The sequence below is a fragment of the Engraulis encrasicolus genome, chromosome 13, assembly GCF_034702125.1.
Source record: "Engraulis encrasicolus isolate BLACKSEA-1 chromosome 13, IST_EnEncr_1.0, whole genome shotgun sequence".
Lineage (NCBI taxonomy): Eukaryota > Metazoa > Chordata > Actinopteri > Clupeiformes > Engraulidae > Engraulis > Engraulis encrasicolus.
In genome coordinates, this window is record NC_085869.1 from 44350395 (window position 1) to 44362894 (window position 12500).

Genomic DNA, 12500 nt, shown 5'->3' on the forward strand with positions numbered 1-12500 from the left:
AAAGACTGAGGACAGGAGCGTGTGATCGAGAGACGGAGGGGGAAAAAAACAGAGGAACGAATCAAGTGAGAAGAGCTGCAGAGAGAGAGAGATAGAGAGAGGGAAGGGGAGAGAGAGAGGGAAAGAGGAGAGGTGGGAGTGTGAGAATAGGAGAGCGAATGAGAAAGTAACAGAGCAGCAGAGAAAGCAGCAGCAGCAGAGAGGGGGAGAGAGAGAGAGAAAGGGAGAGAGCGAGAGAAAGAAAAGAGATGTAGGAGAGAGACAAAGGCAACTTCTCGACGAGCCGTTTCCTGCAAGCCATGTGCACAGGTAAGCGAACTATTTCAAACATTCAATACAGACTCTTTAACTGTGTCAGTTTGCGAGAATGCTGCCCCTGTGGTCTGGAAAGTCATTTAACTTTCTTCTGTACACTTCATCTCGAAGCTGCTTTCATTTTTCTTCTCTTTCTTTTCTTTGCTGCTGGGATTCTATATGACTATGTCACAGTTTACAAGAATAAGACCTTCTGACTGCAAGACTTTCTGATATCACTTTGGGGGATTTCCTATACGCTACATTATGATTATTTGTGTGTGTGTGTGTGTGTGTGTGTGTGTGTGTGTGTGTGTGTGTGTGTGTGTGTGTGTGTGTGTGTGTGTGTGTGTGTGTGTGTGTGTGTGTGTGTGTGTGTGTGTGTGTGTGTGTGTGTGTGTGTGTGTGAGAGAGAGAGAGAGAGAGAGAGAGAAAGTGTGTTGGTGTGTTTCAAGTGTGTAAAAAAAGCTGTGGTACCGTCCGTAGCTGTTTTGTGTGCGTTCATGCATGTGATCAAGTGCATTTGTTGTTGTGAGACATACCAAAACAAGTGAATGGGTGCACGAGACGAGAGATTGAGAAAGAGATAGTGGGAGAGAGAGCAATACAGAGAGAGAGAAATGGAGAGAGAGAGAGAAAGAAAGAGAGAGAGAGAGAGGACATGCTGAGAGAGTGTCCAGAAGTGTGGGAATATGTGCATTGCCGCTGGTGAGGAATGTGTCGGACAGAAACCTAGCTCTCTTTGTTCTCTCCAGCTGCGTGGCAGTTTAAGTGAAAATAAATAACACACACACACACACACACACACACACACACACACACACACACACACACACACACACACACACACACACACACACACACACACACACACACACACACACACACACGACATGCACACGTTCACACCTTTTTTTTTCTCCCCCTCCTTTCCCATACCGAGAGGGAAGCCGCAACTGCAAGCCTGTAACAATGCTTTGAGAAATGCCAGGAATGTGTGATTATTTGGTGTTTTTGTTTGCCTTATCTCCGGTTCCCCCAGCTAAGAAAACCCAGATCAGTCGAATGTTTCACGGCGGAATAGGAAACTTGTTGTGTGGGCGTACCGTGCGGTGCGGGGGTGGATGTGATGTGTGTGTAGACCCGCGTGCACATGACTTTCTCCGAGCGTGCAAGTCTGTAGGTGTGTGTAGGTGTGTGTGTGTGTGTGTGTGTGTGTGTGTGTGTGTGTGTGTGTGTGTGTGTGTGTGTGTGTGTGTGTGTGTGTGTGTGTGTGTGTGTGCCTGTGTGCCTGTGCGTGAGTGTGTGGGTGTTCGGTTATAGGTATTTGCGTGGGTGGGTTGAGTATGTGTGGGTGAATAAGTGCACGTATGGAGAGTTCATGGACATAAACGTTTTGCTTTTAAATGCCAGTGCAGTGTGCACATGCCCGAGCTGTGCTGCACGCACGCACACGCTCATAGGTATGCACGCACGCACACACACACACACAAACGCGCACACAAACGCGCACACACTTTCTTTTCTCTCCTGTGACTGAACATCTCTCTGTCTCTCTCTCTCTTTCTCTCTCTCTCTCCCCCTCTCTCTCTCTCTGTCTCCCTCTCTCCCTCTCTCTCTCTCTCCCTCTCTCCTTCTTTCTCTCTCTCTCTCTCACACACACACACACATCGGGGGCGCCTGTCAAACCGTAGGCATTCCTGTACGCTCCGAAACGGCGCTGAATGGCGCGATGAATGCTGAGAATTCGGGGGCTGAGAGGTGAGGACAAAAGCCAGGGGGATATTTAGGAGGGCTTAGCTCCGACAGATCCCTGGGAATCAGTACCCCCGGCTGCAAAGGAGGAGAGGCGAGGGTGGGGGGGAAATCCGACGGGCGGGCTAGTATTTCAGGTTCAGCTGGAGCCGGAGCACTGCTTAGGGGCTTTCCCAAACACTGGCACACAAGGAGGGGGGGTGTGGGGGGGGGGGGGGTGGGATGGGTGAGCTGCTGTTAGGGATTGTGGTGGTGGTGGTGAAGGTGGTGTTGTTCGGGACAGGAGTGAAAGAGACCCACCTGTAGCATGCATGTCTACTGTGAACCAGTGAGACTCGGTTGGCCATTATCTATGAGCCCCGTCAAGTTGTGCTTTCTCGCCACCCTGTGATTTTCCGTTTTTTTGGGGGTTTTTTAGATCAGTTTCTCCGTTCTCTATTTTTTCTTCAAAATGGAGAATGTGTTTATGGTGTACGTAGATTAAATTGGTTTGTGCTTGTAGAACCCATGAGAGTCAGACGGCGACGGACAATATCTACAAGTCTCATCAAGTCAGCTTTCTCATCAATGACGTTTTTTTTTTCAATCAGTTTATTCTCTTTTTTTCCCTCAAAATGGAGGATGTGTCAAAATGTAGGTAAAATCAGTTTGCCGAGTGGTTCTTGGTGTCTGTCGAGATTTTTGAGGTTCCTCGCCCTCGTCGGATCTTGTGGTTCTGTGTGCGGTCAGTTCCGGTTTAGGGTGAGGTCAGGAAGGGTACCCTACCTGAGCCACGAGGCTGTAGCGTGAACTCAAAGCCAAATCCCCAGTACCTTTAACCACCAGATGGCAACAGTAATCTTTAATTTAAAAAAAGAAAGGCTGTTAAATTTACAATCATCCTTTTACAATTTCTTGTGATTTTGAAATAGCCTATATATAGGAAATATATGAATAGGAAATATTCATACATGAAAATTATGCATTCAATTCAGAAACAACATAGGTAGCTGGCTTTTTAACATATTATCATAAATTGATAAATTAATTTATGTCAATTTTTGAGGTTTGTGACAAGTTGATTTTGAACTGCAAAATATTAAGATAAGTGCCATTCTAATGCCATTAGCTCTTGACACCCACTAACAGACCAAACGATTGAACTAAAAGTGACCTGCAACTGCCCAAACAAATTACAAAACGTGCCTCATCACAGGCTGTCACGCATGTTTACCAAGAATCAAACCAATACTGCTATCTCTTTCTCTTGTGGACTGACTAGTGAACCTGTGCAGAAATGTTGGTCTTAAAAGCGCAAGAATCATTTTGACCAGCCCGAGGGGTGTGTTTCGCTTTACGTTGTTGGGGCTGACCTGACATTACCTCCGTTCATAGATTTGAACCCCCATGACCCCATTCCATTTTTGCAATTTTATTCAGGAGATGGCAATTAGACAAAAGCAAAACCTAACAGAGGATGAACCTAAAAGGTGATGACCAGCTTGATTAGCTCGATTAATGCAGTAGTGTAGTATATTTTGTGCAATTAGAGAAAAGCTGGTAAAACAAGAATTGACCATGTAAGGACTGTAGGACCACTCTACCATTCTTCTCAGATGCAGACTCTTTTGATGCACCTGAAAAGTATTAGAGAGGGTAAAAATGACTCTTTCAATTGCATTAATTAATGTCAAGGAAATTATCTTAATGGAGCTTTGGTCCAGGGTTATTATTTCAGAAGATGACATGTGTACTAAAGCTTCTGTCAAACCCACCCAATAGTCTGTCAGTAAAAACAAAGACAAAAGCTCTGCATGTCTGGTTCTTGGGACTTTTCTGCCATGAGCCATACCTCATAAATGACTTTGATGTAGATTTTAAAGGTTATATCAGGAAATTTTCTCTTTGCTCTTCGCAGGGAAAATGCCATCAAGCACACACGCATGCGCACAGACACACACACGCATGCACGCACAAACATACATACATATTTACTCACAGACACACAGACACACAGACACACACACACACACACACACACACACACACACACACACACACACACACACACACACACACACACACACACACACACACACACACACACACACACACACACACACACACACACACACACACACACACACAAATGGAGGTCCAACGCCTAAAGTAGTTATTCATTACAACAGCCCAAGTTTATCTAAACAAATGCAACATGTCCTTTAGACCACGGTCAAACAAATTGTGCGCCGTGCGAGCCGATTGAAGTTTCAGCCGATTGAAGTGGCCACACCAAGATGGGCCAGTTCACTGAGTCAACACCTGTTGAGAGATATAGACCGGTTTAAAGCTCAGGTGAAGTTGGGAAGGCAAAAAGATGTGCTCTGATTCGCTGGAGGATATTAATGGTCTTTAAAACCCATCTACATGCTACAAAACAGCAGCAGCAGAGAGAAGCTGAAAACAAGCAACACCTTTTTCGTTACAGGCATTTTCTCCCATTTTCTAAATTAGCAGTAAATTCGTATTAAATAAATGAATGCCAATTTATTTGAGGAAAACAACTTCTTTAAAGTGTTTTAAAAGCACAGTTGTCATAGAGTAATGCACTTTGCATGCTGTGATCATGAAGGGCAATCTTCAAAAGTAATTCACTAAAGAAAGACTGTGAGCTTTGAGTGCTCGGGCGCTTTCTATTTTAAAGACTCCATAAAATTGACAAATGACGACAGAGAATGCTTTAGGTGCAGGCTGAGGGTCATGTGGGGTATAGTAGCACACTAACAAATCTAAAGCTTAAGCACATTTTTCCGACAACTACTTTTAACGATTTGGGTAAGAAAACACACATGGAGCATGAGGAAGGATTCTTATGTCAAACAGTGGGGAAATGTCCGAAGGCTGTTTACTCCTTTGATACTATAGTGGGATGCCACCCAACTCCATCGGGAAAAAGAAAACTTTAAACTATGTTGTGTTATGTCCTACGCAGACTAAATATTGTGTCTAATGTTACAGTAAAGTTTAGTAATATTTGCCTTAAGGCATGGCAACAAATCACAGGGGCCATTTTAAGTCCCGCAGAGACTACACAAGCAATTTAAACTCTTAATACCATAACAGGCTCCACCTAATTAAGTATCTTTTAAAGACTGTCAAATACACGGTGCAATTTATTTTCTGCTCATAGGAAGAAAAGCTTTATCTAACAAAGAAAGGATTATGTATTTTCAAAGAAAATGGAGTGCTGGAAAAGGCTTACAAACCTATTTTATCTTTTCACACGTCTTGTTTTTTTTTACACATCTTTACGAATATAAAGAAGGGTGGTGCTATATGGTGAGTGTAAATGTATCTTGAAGATGAAATTAGATATGAAATCCCATGCAGAAACCTCAAACCAGACAAATTTCCCCAAATGCATCATCATCTCTCACCTTAGGGTTTTTTAACATTCGGTTCTGAAATGAAATGGTAGATGACAAAGAGAAAGGGCAAACGGAAAAACAAACCAAGAAAGTGAGTGAGAGAGAGAGTACTGTAATAGAGAGAGAAAGAGAGAGAAAATGCAACAGAGACAAGAGAGAAAGAGAGAACGAGAGAAAGAGAGAGAGAGAACTTCAGCTCTGTCATTTTGACACTCTGGAAATTTTATGCAAATGACCACCTACCATGCCCATTGAATGTAACCCCCCCCTTTCACCCCTTCTATGCACCATCACCTCCACCACCACCCTACATGCCCCCTATCTGAGGGACTCGGTCGGGGCGAACTAGAAGGGAGAGTGCGACCGATAGCACATGTCACTTAGAAGGGAGTGTGTGGTCGGTTAGGTGAACTCCCATTGTAATCATTTCCTGACAGTTGTATGCTTTTGGTGAAGCCCCTTGTAGCCACTGTAAAAAACAATCTTGCTCATCAAGAAGAAAGGGGGGTAAGGGTAGATGTACTTTAGGGTGCGGAATGACTTTGTACATGTGTGTGCAGTAACAGTAGGCTATGTGTTGAGGAGAGGGTGGGCTATATGAAAGAAGGCAGGAAAGGAAGAAGAGTCTTCTATTCATATTCTTCTATCCCCACCCCCTTTCTTTTTCCTCTATTCTCCTCTTCATTGTCCTCACCTGTCACTTGTTGCTGTAGTCTAGTCTCGCCGTATACCGTAGCCTCTATTCACTGAGATTGGGTGTCAGAACCATGATGGGAGACTATGAGTCCCTTAGGTGACTGACACACAGACTCTATTTATTGACATGCATGCTGTGTATGATGTGCTTTCCCCTATTTGGCTGTCTAGACAGTTGTGAGTGACTAAAAATCATCTTCAAGTGTGCAGCTTTAGTGATCTTTCAGAGGCTTGCCATATGCAGGTTTCCATTCCATAAACTCGCTTTTCTTTCTGTTGTTTCGTGTTAGTCAGGCTATTTGAAGAAGCTTTTGCACTGCAGGTGCATTTGACCTGTTGCAAGTCTGTGAATGAGGACAATGTTTTTTTTTTCTTTTGGGTGCAGTGATAAGTGGTGAGAAGACTCATAGAAAATAGTTCTGTTTATAAAACCACCAGTTCAGCCAGTCAGTAGATCACCTGAGTAAATAAGATTATGTGCATAAAGTTGGATAACCTGTTATAATGTCTTTATAAAACAAAAGAATTTGAATGTAGGGTAGCCTATATTCAAAATGTAGCATAATATAGGTTATACAGTATAACAGATGTTAAACTCATAATGACAATTTCGAGATATAATTAGAATAAGCTCAAATTAAAATGTAGAAACGTATGACATTGAGCCATGTTTTATTGTTTTTGCTTAGAGATGGAGTCATTTATTGCTCGTGAGTTGAGAATGCACGCTTGGAATTGCATGTGCGTCTTTCTCAGAAGACGGGGCATTTTAAATGTCCTTTTTCAGTGGATTTTTCTGAGAAATTAATTAGCCTAGGCCTACTTAATCAAGATGTCTTGCGTTTTTTTCTTAAAGAATATAATGAGAAGAAAAGAAGGGAAAAAACGTTAGGTGGCCGCGAGGACTTTCCTGAAATCCCGAGTCAAGATGTGCACACACGCGTGTACAGATATCTTTCTGAACTATCCACCAGCAGCCGCTTAGTGCGGGGACGGCCCCAGTAGCACGGGGGAATTTCTGAAGTGATTCTGGTTAGCCGTGTTGTCAGCGGGGGCCGAGCTCTCAGTTCATGTGAATGGGCAAGCATGCTTTCGCGCAGCGCATTAAAAACGAGTGGTATTTCCTTACCGATTTGATATGCTCACCGTGAAAAGCCTCGAGGGGACCGATAAGGGAAGCACGGGAGATGATGGCAAGCAGATGAATGAGTGATGAGATCATTAGCTGCGCGAGCATGCATTTTGCGCCATTGGCTCTCAGTTTTGTTTGCAATTGTTGATTCTGAGCTTTTTTTCACCTATTGGTGGTATTTTTCTCCGCTCTTCTGCTTCTGTTTTCCCTGGACTAGAGTGTCGCACAGCGGAATGTGTCTGCTACTCCCGACTCAGCGCATGCATGGACAGCGGCGCTGGTGCGCAAGGCTAAAAGGAAGAACGTGGCTCTGCAGTTGACTCAGACAAAAGGTACGCCTGTGTGCTTTTGTTTATTTTGAAAATATGTCTTCACTTTCTTTTCGTGTGGCGGCTGAGCTCCGCACTGGTGTTTTCGGAATGTTTAGCACGAGGTCGGATGTTACGCACGGCATGAGTCGAAATAGGCCTATGTCAAATTAGTCTTCAGACCCACGATGTAAATGTCTTCTTTAAAAGCTTTGATTTGAAATCGGCTACTTTTGGGAATGTATAGAAGAATATTTCATGTTTGCTTGTGATTATGCTGCACGAGCCACCATCTTCAACGCTGCAGCGCAAGACACTGTTGAGCATGGTGTAGTCAGGCACTGAGTGTGTGGTCTGCCAGTGCCCCGACTGACGAATACATTTTATAGTACGGTCACGAAAAAAGTCTTATAATTAGGGAAAGTTGTTTGAAGTCGCGTCAGGGAGACGGCTGCAGCCACCAGTAAATACCTCGGCAGCCTACGAAATGTACTGCGGGGGGGGGGGGGCATAATAGTTCGCTCGAGATAGTGTGTAGATTTGTGTTTTCCCCCCTTCCTCTCTCTTCTTTAAGTTAGGGAGGAGGAGGGGTGGTGTGCGCCGAGGAGGAGAAGGAAATTCTTGTGTGTTTTGGAATGCTGCCGCCCCAGGGGGAGACCCTGTGACTGAAAGAATTGAGTTGGGGAATAAAATAGAGGCTCGAGTTTTTGGTGAAAGAGAAAATAGGGGGTAGGGAGAGAGGTGGCATGCAAAAAACGGCCACAATTTCCCCTTCCTCTCTTTGTCGCCTTTTAAATGACAACTGTTATTTCGCCGTGCGCAACGAACTTGTTGACAGACCAGCATAACCTTGCTCAACTTGGACATGGGTCTTGGACAAAATTCTTCAAGAAACAGTTGAACCTGTTTACAGGCCTAATTAAAAAGTAATTAATAATAATAATAATAATAATAATAATAATAATAATAATAATAATAATAATGATAAAGAGATAAATACGCACGAGTTTTTTCCCCCACTTTATTTTGAAGCCCCCAGTAGAGCTTAGCTATGCATTAGGCCTACACTGCTGCTTTGTCTTAGGCTACTCACTGCTTGGTGAGATGCACACTGACGTATTCTGAAGTAGAGCCTATTTCGGCTAAAGATGAGGCTACCGTGTGGGGTATTACCTGCTATAAAATATCGTGATCTTACCTCAAATATTTTCCAACAGGGGGCACTTGTGAGACGTGCAACCTCCAACTTTGCCTCTAAATGCAGCGTCCTCGGAAAGCACATACATAGAAGTAGGCTATGTTCGGCTGTTTTCTTGTCATTCGTGTCAAAAGATTTGACCTCTTTCACATAAGAGGGTTTCGTAGAGCAAAACGATGTGTTATAACGTGTTTATTACACATGGATAACTGTGTAACAGCTGTATGGTACAGGATTGTGAAATCCAAAAAAGACTATCCTAATCTCTACGTGTTGAGAGCTGATAGGTTGCTCTTGGCATTACTTGACTCCTTGTCAGTGCTGTCTTCTTTAGCAAGGCGACTTGGCAATGTAACGCACAGTGTTTTTAGCGCACCACTTTTACATTCATTGGATAATCACAAATCGAATGTATTTGATGAAAGGAGCAGAATTATTTGAAAAGTACCTACACCTGAGCACATTCACCTTAACATTCTTAGAATTTACACATATGACCACCTATTTCACAATTTAGATTAACCCCTCACACATGCACACACATTGTGCCCTGTTAAATGAAAAATAATAATTTGTCACGTTTTTCTTTATAGCATGTGTTTCTGGTCAATGTGAAATATCTTGTTAATCTGTTGTGCCAGACTGCTCACGCCGCTGTCAGAATTTGTGTCAGCGGCACGCTAGTATATACCCCATTCTCCCTCCTCTAAGTGCCGATAATGGATCCAATGTTTCAGGCTTCACAATTGTCTGAGTGAAATGAATACAGATGAATCAGTATGCTAAATGGACAGTCCCCAAGTGTCTTTCTCTCTCTCTCTCTCTCTCTCTCTCTCTCTCTCTCTCTCTCTCTCTCTCTCTCTCTCTCTCTCTCTCTTTCTCTCTTCTCTCTCACTCTCCAGACCATCATAATGGCCTTCTCTGCGGCATAATTGCTACATTTTTCACATTCAATTATCTTTTTAAAGGTGAAAGCCCCTCAAATAGGCTGTGAGGGCGCAGACATACATCTATAAGGGGTTTTTCTTTTACACTTTTCAAAAGCCTCATTGGTATGCTTAGAAATACAGTCAGACTTCATCCTGGACTGTAATGTCATGTATAGTCTACTGTAACGCAGAAGTGCCAGGTACTTTCTGCAGATGATATTCAATTAATCAGTATGCCTATTCATTTTACATATCAACGCAAATAAGTGCCGTTATAGCATCAATGGACAATGGGAACAGAGTAAAGGGGCAAAACACAGAGGGAAGTAAAAAAGGGCTTTTAGTTTTTAAAACATACATATATTTAAAAGACAACCGCTCAACTATTCACATTGATGCAGTCGCGAAAAAAAAGAGCAGCACTGAATGGTCCTGATGGAGGCAGTGGTTTCTTTAGCAACAGTTTGAGCCTCTGTGAAAAAGTGTCCCAGTGCTGTGTGAGTGACCGCCCACACACAAATGTGAATTATTTTAATGAGCAATCTGTCTCCTTTGAGAAGAAGCATTGAAAAGTCTGTCCATTCCTTGAAATGAGAGCGAGAGAGAGAGAGAGAGAGACAGAGAGAGAGGAGAAAAAAACTGATTAACACTTGCAGTGCTGTGAAAGAAGTCAAGAAGAAGTCCCTACAGATTTTCACCCGTTTACTATGCCTCACTGTTCCCTTCCAGAACTGTGTCCATGAAAGCTTTCAGTATAGTCTAAAAAGCCAGATGAAAAAAAACTTAACAAGTTGTTATTTGTGTGTGTGTTTTCTTTGGCTCAGTCCAGTGACTGGGATGATGAGTGTTCAGTTGTGGCACACACTCCAAAAACGGAAGAGCAACGTGACTAATTGACCGCCTCTTACATTTTTAACATGCTAATGAATGTCTGTGCCCGGACACCAGAATACATTTATTAGACCATAATATTGTTCTTGTCTGAAGCGAAAATAGTCAGGAAACCACTTTGCCAGATCGAGTTCGACGCGAGCATAATCGTACAACAACAAAACGAGTCCCGTTTTTATTCTCCTCTCCGATTGTGTTTTTTTTTGCAAACACAGGGCCGCGTCCAGAAACAATAAGGGGAGGCGTGTGATAAAGAGTGTTTTCAGTCTGTGATTTACATGATCTTTTTTTGTCTTACATTCATCCTTCTTTCAGGGCCAGTTTTGCATTCCTTCAGGAGGAGACAGTGCGTGCGGAAGAGAAGAGAAGAAAAGAGAAGACCTTGACGCGTCTCGCCTCATCTTCTTCCCATCTGATTGAGTTCTCCTCTGAAAGGTAAAGACGGTCATCATTTCTCTTTCTGTGTAGCAACAGTGTGATGGTGTGATTGCTATATATTGTGTCCTCTACTCTCTGGGGATGCGCCTACAGGTGATAGTGGAGAAAAGGGAGGAAAAAGAGATAGGAAGTGGGGAGCGAAAAGTGAAGGGAAAGAAAAAATTAGAAAAGAGAGGGCAGAGTAGCGAGAGAGAGAGAGAGAGAGAGAGAGAGAGAGAGAGAGAGAGAGAGAGAGAGAGAGAGGAGAGATTGGTGGGTGATGGGTCTGGTGGTTAAGTCAGAGTATTGAGGCGTTGGGGCAGTATTGACAAACTACTTTGTCTTCGCTCACTTAAAACATCTGAGAGAAAAGAGTAGAGGCGGCAGTGTACCGCCCTTACAGAAAACAGAATAAACACGCATGCACGCACGCACGCACGCACACTCACACCCTCAGTGTGCATAGATAGTGTACATACACTACATACAAAGGCAATTGCCCCAGTACACAGTGTTGGATGCCCATCTCAGCTGGCAGCGAGAGAGGCACATGACATCATTAAAACACAGCTTCCCCAAGTGTAGGCTCCGCTTGTGGGCAGAGAACGAGTGGGAGTAAAACTAAGAGAGAGGGAGAGAGAGAAAAAAGGAGAGAAAGAGCGAAAAAGAGAGAAAAAGACCTAAGAGTGATGTGAGAGATGGAGAGTGATTTGGGAGGGAGAGAGAGAGAGAGAGAGAGAGAGAGAGAGAGAGAGAGAGAGAGAGAGAGTGCCAGTGGGCTCCGTGCCCAGTACTGACTCCCACTCCTGGGTTTGTGTGGGTGGTGAGAGTGGGCAGGCGGGCTGTGACTCACTCACGCAGCAGCACTCTCCGAGAAATTCACCCGGGAGCACCACCACCACCTCCTCTCCTCTCCACTCAATGCTCTTCTCCACCTCCTCACCTCTCCTTTCCTCTCATCTCTCCTCTCCAACTCCTCACCGTTCCTCTCATCTCCTCTCCTCTCCACCTCTGTTCTACCTCCTCTCTTCTTCACTCCCAGTCCTGTCCACTTACTCTCCTCTTCACCTCCTTTCTTCTCCTTCCCTTCCCACACCTCTCCTCTCATATCCTCTCCTCTCTTCACCACCTCCTCTCTCTTCCTCTGCTCTCTTCCACTCTCCAGCTCCTGGCATTTCATCTTGTCTCAAATCCTCCATTCTTCTCACCTCTCCTCTCCATCCTTTTTCGTCTCTTTTGTCTGTCTTCACCTCATCTTCTTTCTATTCATGTCTTTTTTATCTTCTCTTCTCTTCTCTTCTCTTCTCTTCTCTTCTCTTCTCTTCTCGTCTCGTCTCTTCTCTTCTCTTCTCTTCTCTTCTCTTCTCTTCTCTTCTCTTCTCTTCTCTTCTCTTCTCTTGCATCTAATCCATCTTCTTCTCACCTTCAGCCTCATCTTGTTCTTCCAAGGTGCTTCCAAGGTGCTCTCTCATC

The 12500-nt window shown here is 43.9% G+C and overlaps 1 long non-coding RNA gene across 1 annotated transcript; it reads left to right on the forward strand.

Annotated features, from left to right (window-relative positions):
* Positions 1-190: 190 nt before the first annotated feature.
* Positions 191-11191, forward strand: LOC134461817 (uncharacterized). Its single transcript, XR_010037425.1, has 3 exons — positions 191-309; positions 7502-7616; positions 10926-11191. It is a non-coding gene; the product is annotated as an uncharacterized LOC134461817 (long non-coding RNA).
* Positions 11192-12500: the final 1309 nt, after the last annotated feature.